Source organism: Trifolium pratense, linkage group LG4, assembly GCF_020283565.1.
Source record: "Trifolium pratense cultivar HEN17-A07 linkage group LG4, ARS_RC_1.1, whole genome shotgun sequence".
Classification (NCBI taxonomy): domain Eukaryota; kingdom Viridiplantae; phylum Streptophyta; class Magnoliopsida; order Fabales; family Fabaceae; genus Trifolium; species Trifolium pratense.
The window spans coordinates 11,654,929-11,661,401 of record NC_060062.1 but is presented as its reverse complement, the minus strand read 5'-3'; the positions used below and the strand labels follow the sequence as shown (position 1 = coordinate 11,661,401).

The following is a 6,473-nucleotide window of genomic DNA, read 5'->3' as shown; positions in this document are numbered from 1 at the left end:
GAACTTGAAAATAATGATATGAGAATGACCATTGTCGATGATGTTACCGGCATAATTATATACATACTAGTCTATTAACAAATTCTGAATTCAACAATCAATATCTTAAAAGAACTACTTTTGTGCTTATTAATAATAAATAATTTGTTATTTTCATTGCTTATAATGTTACTTATAGAATCATGGCTTTAAAATAGCGAACATAAGCAGTGAGCGTGGTGAGAGACCTCAACGGAAGAGAAGCATGTGTGGCGGCTGTAAGCTGACGAAGACATCAATGATGGACGATACAGAGATTGTGTGTGGTGTGAACGACTCTTAAAGTGCAGGAGCGAGCGATGATGGATACTTTAATGCTTGACTGCTTGTGGTGACGTGAAAAACGAACGCCGGAGCAGTTGCGAAGAGAGAAGAGACGATGTTTAATGGCTAATGAGGGAGAAGAAGAGCGATGTTTCTGGCGGCCAAAAACAAGATTGATCGCTGGGAGAAAGAGGGCTTGTAGAGAAGAATATTCATTGTGAGGGAGGAGAGTGTGAAGCAAGAGACACGCTCTAGGTCTCAATCCAGTTTTTTTTCTTTATAATAATAATAATAATAATAATATTAAATAATAATAATAAAATAAAACATTATTAGACATGAAAGTTTTAAATTGTTTTGAACCATTTAACAGAGATGAGATAATTTGAGACTTTGTCACTTGTTCAAAAAAAATTATTAGAGGGTCGTATATGCAGAAACAAAAAATAGTAATAATATTTGATATTTGATTATTATTTTTAATTTGTTAAAAAAATGTTTGCGTCGGATTTGCTGTCGCTATAACCAGTCTCCAATTCGGTCTTTAAATTGCTTAGCGACCGATTTAGCGACTGATTTGTTTTTTGACTTTGACTCTTAAAATTTGGTCTCTAATTCGGTCTTTATAGCGACCAAATTACTTCGGTCGCTAAATCAGTCTTTAAAAGCAAATTTTCTAATAGTGAACCAAACTTGAAGACAAAAGTGAAATAATGATACTTATAGGTATCATTCAACTGGTGCCTACAAGCTATACAACTCTGTCACTCAGAAGGTTCACATTAGCAGAGATGTAATTGTGAATGAAGAAGAGAAGTAGAAATGGGAAGAAGAGCTAGTGTTTAGCAGTAAAATCACAGTCAACTTTTATCTATCCAAATTCAAGTGATGAATCAGATAGAGATGAAGACTTTGAAGAAGATCAGTCAGTCAATGGTATTGATCAAAATCAAGGTACATATACAATCTTTAGTGGAAAAAATTATTTACATAGCGTGGTTTTGGTTTGTAGGTCGACTAGGTAGCAATCCGTTAGCCTGTTTCCAATGTATCTAAGGTGTTTGTTCTTGAATTGTAAGGGTTGAGTACAGGGGCGGATCTATACACATATATAAATTTTTGAAATTAACATATATAATCCTAAATTTTTGTATTTTGCACACCCTGAAAAAACCTTTTTGCACCTCTATTGCACTCTTCCTTCCACAAAAGAAATAAAAACTACCAAAGAAAAAGAAAGAAGTGAGAAGAAGTATGCATGCAGGAAGAAGAAAAACACAAAATTACTTTTCTTTTGAAAACAATAACTACAAAGAAGAGTGAACGGTGGTAGTCTGATAGATATGAGTGAGTGGCGGCTACATGCTTTCCAATGTTATAAGCACAAAAATAATTAGGTTTATCACTTATGTTGTATCTTGTGTTATTATGGACTTGGGCTTTATAATGTTACTTTTGTCGAACAGATTGTCACTAACTAGATTTTTTTATGCTTTGAGATTTACTTTTGTAAAACTTTATCGGTTTCTGGCGTGCTCTATGCATTTTTTTTACTTTTTCCGCTATTAAGTAGTGGACGTTATAAAAATGAGAGTTTTTGAAAAACATCGACCGTTACCTAAATAGCAGACGACTGTATTTTGATAAATTCATAGGGCGCACGAGAAAATAGATAGGATAACCAAAGTAAATTTCTCATGCTTTTGGACAATTAATTACAACACAGGAAAAATAAAAAAGTTAGAAAATTTATTATTTTTTCATGGAAATTTTTTGCTACTAAACACTATTCATAGGGATTGGATATATATATATATATATATATATATATATATATATATATATATACTTGTCGTATATTTTAGTGTAGTCATAATTTATTATTTTAATACTCGTATCTTTAAATATATAAAATAAATATTAATCGAGGTTAAATTGTCTGCACCCCCTGACCCAGGGTCCTGGATCCGCCACTGGTTGAGTACCCCTTGTAATCCTTATAATTCAATATTTGCTTATAAAAAATAAAAAAAAATCCTATCTTTGAGTTCTTGAATTGTAAGGGTTGAGTACCCCTTGTAATCCTTATAATTCAATATTTGCTTATAAAAAATATAAAAAAATCCTATCTTTGAGTTCATTATTTGTATCATTTCACATTAATTTTAAGTAAATTCGATTGTAAGAAATTAATATTGTAATTTCAAAATACGAAGTTAATATTTCACCTTGAATAACTATGAAATGGCCATTAAAGCTATTAATTGTTATTAATAATAAAGAATTTATTCTCTTACATATTCATAGTTTTTTTTTTATATATAAGCAAAATTTTATTATAAGGGAGTACTAGGGGTACTCAATCCCTTACAATACAAAACATATGATTAAATGTTTTGGAGACATACAAGAGGATTACTACACCAGTCATAAAAAGAGAAAGAGGAGTTCCGGCCTTTGGGACCCTTAAACCAGAACCAAGAAGTAGCTTTAATATCTTTGATCAATAGAGAATGGTTTGGAATTAGTCCATTGAACACCACATTATTTCTCATCTTCCAAATACACCAAATTACATATTCATATAGTTTATAACACATGATATGCACGAGTTAAAAAAAAAATTGAACTTGTTATAGTAGAGAATGATGAAGATGGTGATTATTTTTACTTTTCTGATGTATGAAGGCTAGCTGCGCCGGATTGAAGACGAAGTGGCGCGCAAGAAAGGTTCACTTGAAAAATAGTGAAAATTTGATTTTATTCTATTTTAATTAGATTTATTATTTTTCTTTTACTAGTAAGATTTATTATTTTTATATTTTATCTAGATTTAGTATTTTTATTTTAGCTAGATATGTTATTTTCTTTTACTATTTTTTAGGAGATTTGTTATTTTCATTTTTCACTACTATTTAAACTAAACTATTGTAGTCTTGAAGACAACCTTTTGATTCAATAAAAATAGGTTGTAGATTTCTACTATAATATGGTAACCAATGTCGTTAAACCCCGTCTATGTCTTAGAAGATTATTTTTTCAAAAAAAAAAAAAAAAGACATTTGAATTTTTTTTTCTTGCAATTTTTGTTTCAATTTAAATTTTGATGTTTTTCAATCTTTGCCTCTAAACTTCATAAAAGGCTAGATATTAAAAAACAAATAAATAAATAATGAAATGTTGCCCCTATCGATTTGAGTGAGCTGAATAACCAAAAAAATAAAAATTGATTACCTATGATAATATTAATATGATTATAATTCTAAGAAGTTTGTTTTACGATCTATATGTACAACAAATTGAAAAAATAAACAACACATAATACTTTTACAACATAAAGTGGTCAATACATTTCTATATGTTGTAAGGTTAATTAGGAGAGAAAAATATGGTAGAAATTGTTAAGTTTGTTTATTTAATGATCTTCTTTATTTCCTTATTTCATGCAGTAGTTGGAGATTATGGTAAACAATTATTTGAATCCTTTTGAACTTTATTGTTTATCTTATACAAACAAAATAATTCACAACTTTTAATAATATTTGTTTTTAATTTTTATTTTATTACAGGATTAGAAGAAATGGATTTTTTATCAAAAAAAATAAAAGAAGAAATGGATTTAATTTGCAGATATAACTCTGAATGTTCCAAATTTAAGTGCCCACCTCCTACGCTTCCAGCATGCATAGGTGGTGGATGTAGATGTCATTTTGTAATGAAGCCCATAGTAGAATTGTAATGAGCTAGCTATAAATAATTGTAATAGGGATCTTTGTTACTCATTCATGAATTGTGAAGTTGTAACTTCTTTCTCTCCCAATCACCTTGTACTCTCAGTTCTAGTTCTTAGAAGTTGTTTTTTTCCCTTACAAAATATATCCTATCTTTGAGTTCATTATTTGTATCATTTCACATTAATTTTAAGTAAATTCGATTGTAAGAAATTAACATTGTAATTTTCAAAATACGAAGTTAATATTTCACCTTGAATAATTATGAAATGGCCATTAAAGCTATTAATTGTTATTAATAATAAAGAATTTATTCTCTTACATATTCATAGTTTTTTTTTTTTTTTTTATATAAACAAAATTTTATTATAAGGGAGTACTAGGGGTACTCAATCCCTTACAATGTTTTGGAGGCATATAAGAGGATTACTACACCAGTCATAAAAAGAAAAAGAAGAGTTCCGGCCTTTGCGACCCTTAAACCAGAACCAAGAAGTAGCTTTAATATCATTGATCAATAGAGAATCGTTTGGAATAAGAACACCACATTATTTCTCATCTTCCAAATACACCACATTACATATTCATATAGTTTATAACACATGATACATTCTACTCTCATGCATGAGTTAAAAAAAAAAATTGAACTTGTTATAATAGAGAGTGATGAAGATGGTGATTATTTTTTACTTTTATGATGTATGAAGGTTAGCCACGCCGGATTGAAGACGAAGTGGCGCGTAAGAAAGGTTCACTTGAAAAATAGTGAAAATTTGATTTTAATCTATTTTAATTAGATTTGTTATTTTTTTTTACTAGCAATTTTTATTTTTTTTATATTTTATCTAGATTTAGTATTTTTATTTTAGCTAGATATGTTATTTTCTTTTACTATTTTTTAGGAGATTTGTTATTTTTATTTTTCACTATTATTTAAACTAAACTATTGTAGTTTTGAAGACAACCTTTTGATTCAATAAAATATAGAGAATTTTTTCAAATTTGGTTGATTCCAAATTAAGTACTTTTCTAGTGGATTTCTAAAAAGTGGTGGATTCCAGAGCCACTTGCAAACCTGTGTTTTGTTATAAGATTAACGCTAGTTAATCCTTCCCGCTTCTGTAATATATGTCATTTTCTTTTCTTTTTCAACGTGTCATGTTTTTCTTCTCCATTTGATGATTGTAGTAGTATGTGTATATGTGGTATGGGTTTAGTTTTGGTGTGTGTAGTGTTTGTGGTTTCATAGAATGAAAATCTATTTAACTCTCCATCACATTAGTTTTAATCTTATTGCGTTTTAAACATAATATTAATTGTCATTAAAGAAAACAACATGCTCTTTTATTGAGATATGATTATATCGAAGTGGAAATAATTTATATATTAATATTAAAAATCAATTATATTCTAATTTGATAAAAAATTCAATCAAAATTTTATTTATTTATGTATTTATTTGAACCAAAAAATTTGAATCAAATTAATCATTTATAAACTGAATTTTTTTTTAAAAAGTTATGTTAATATACACTAAAAGAAAGTTCACATATAACAATGGCGAAGTTATGTGGATAAAGGTCCAAAAATCATGGAGTTAGGCTGAAAATGTCTACTATAATATGTTTTAGAAGATTACTTTTTCAAAAAAAAATAAAATGCAATTGAATTATTTTTTTCTTTTGCATTTTGTTTCAATTTAAAATTTGTTTTTTTCACGGCAATTTAAAATTTGTTGTTTTTTAGTTTTTGCCTCTAAACTTTATAAAAGGCTAGACATTAAAAAAAAAAATAATAATGAAATCTTGCCCTTATCGATTGAGTGAGCTAAATAGCCCAAAAAAAATATTAATTAATTACGTATGATAATTTTAATAATGACTCTAATTCTAAGAATTTTTTTGTAAAGATCTATAAGTACAACAAATTGAAACAAAAAAACAAAACATAGTACTTTTATGACATAATAAAGTGATCATCAATACATTTCTATTTGTTGTAAGCTTAATTAAGAGGAAAGTTATGGCTGAAATTATTAAATTTGTATATTTAATGATCTTTATTTCTTTATTACATGCGGTAGTTGAAGTTGCTGGTAAGTAATTATTTGAATCCTTGTCAACTTTATTATTTATCTTATACAAAATAATTCACCATTTTTAATAATATTTGTTTTTTTTATATTACAGGAATTGCAAGGTTACATTGCAGATATGACTCTGATTGTTCCAAATTTAATTGTGCACCTCCTATGGTTCCAAAATGCATTAGTTATCAATGTAGATGTCATTAATTTATAAGTAAACTCGATCGTAAGAGAATAATATTGAAATCTCAAAAGACAAAGTTAATATTTCATCTTTAATAATTATGAAATGGCCATTAGAGCTATTATTATTAATAAAGAATAAATGTTAATAAGGATCACACCGATACTTT

General features: G+C 27.8%; 2 long non-coding RNA genes across 2 annotated transcripts; both read left to right on the top strand.

Annotated features, from left to right (window-relative positions):
• The first annotated feature begins 3,427 nt into the window (after window positions 1-3,427).
• Window positions 3,428-4,198, top strand: LOC123881756. Its single transcript, XR_006799583.1, has 2 exons — window positions 3,428-3,767; window positions 3,873-4,198. It is a non-coding gene; the product is annotated as an uncharacterized LOC123881756 (long non-coding RNA).
• A 1,763-nt stretch (window positions 4,199-5,961) lies between these two features.
• LOC123881755 lies at window positions 5,962-6,461 on the top strand. The gene is made up of 2 exons (XR_006799582.1): window positions 5,962-6,129; window positions 6,224-6,461. It is a non-coding gene; the product is annotated as an uncharacterized LOC123881755 (long non-coding RNA).
• The last annotated feature ends 12 nt before the right edge of the window (window positions 6,462-6,473 follow it).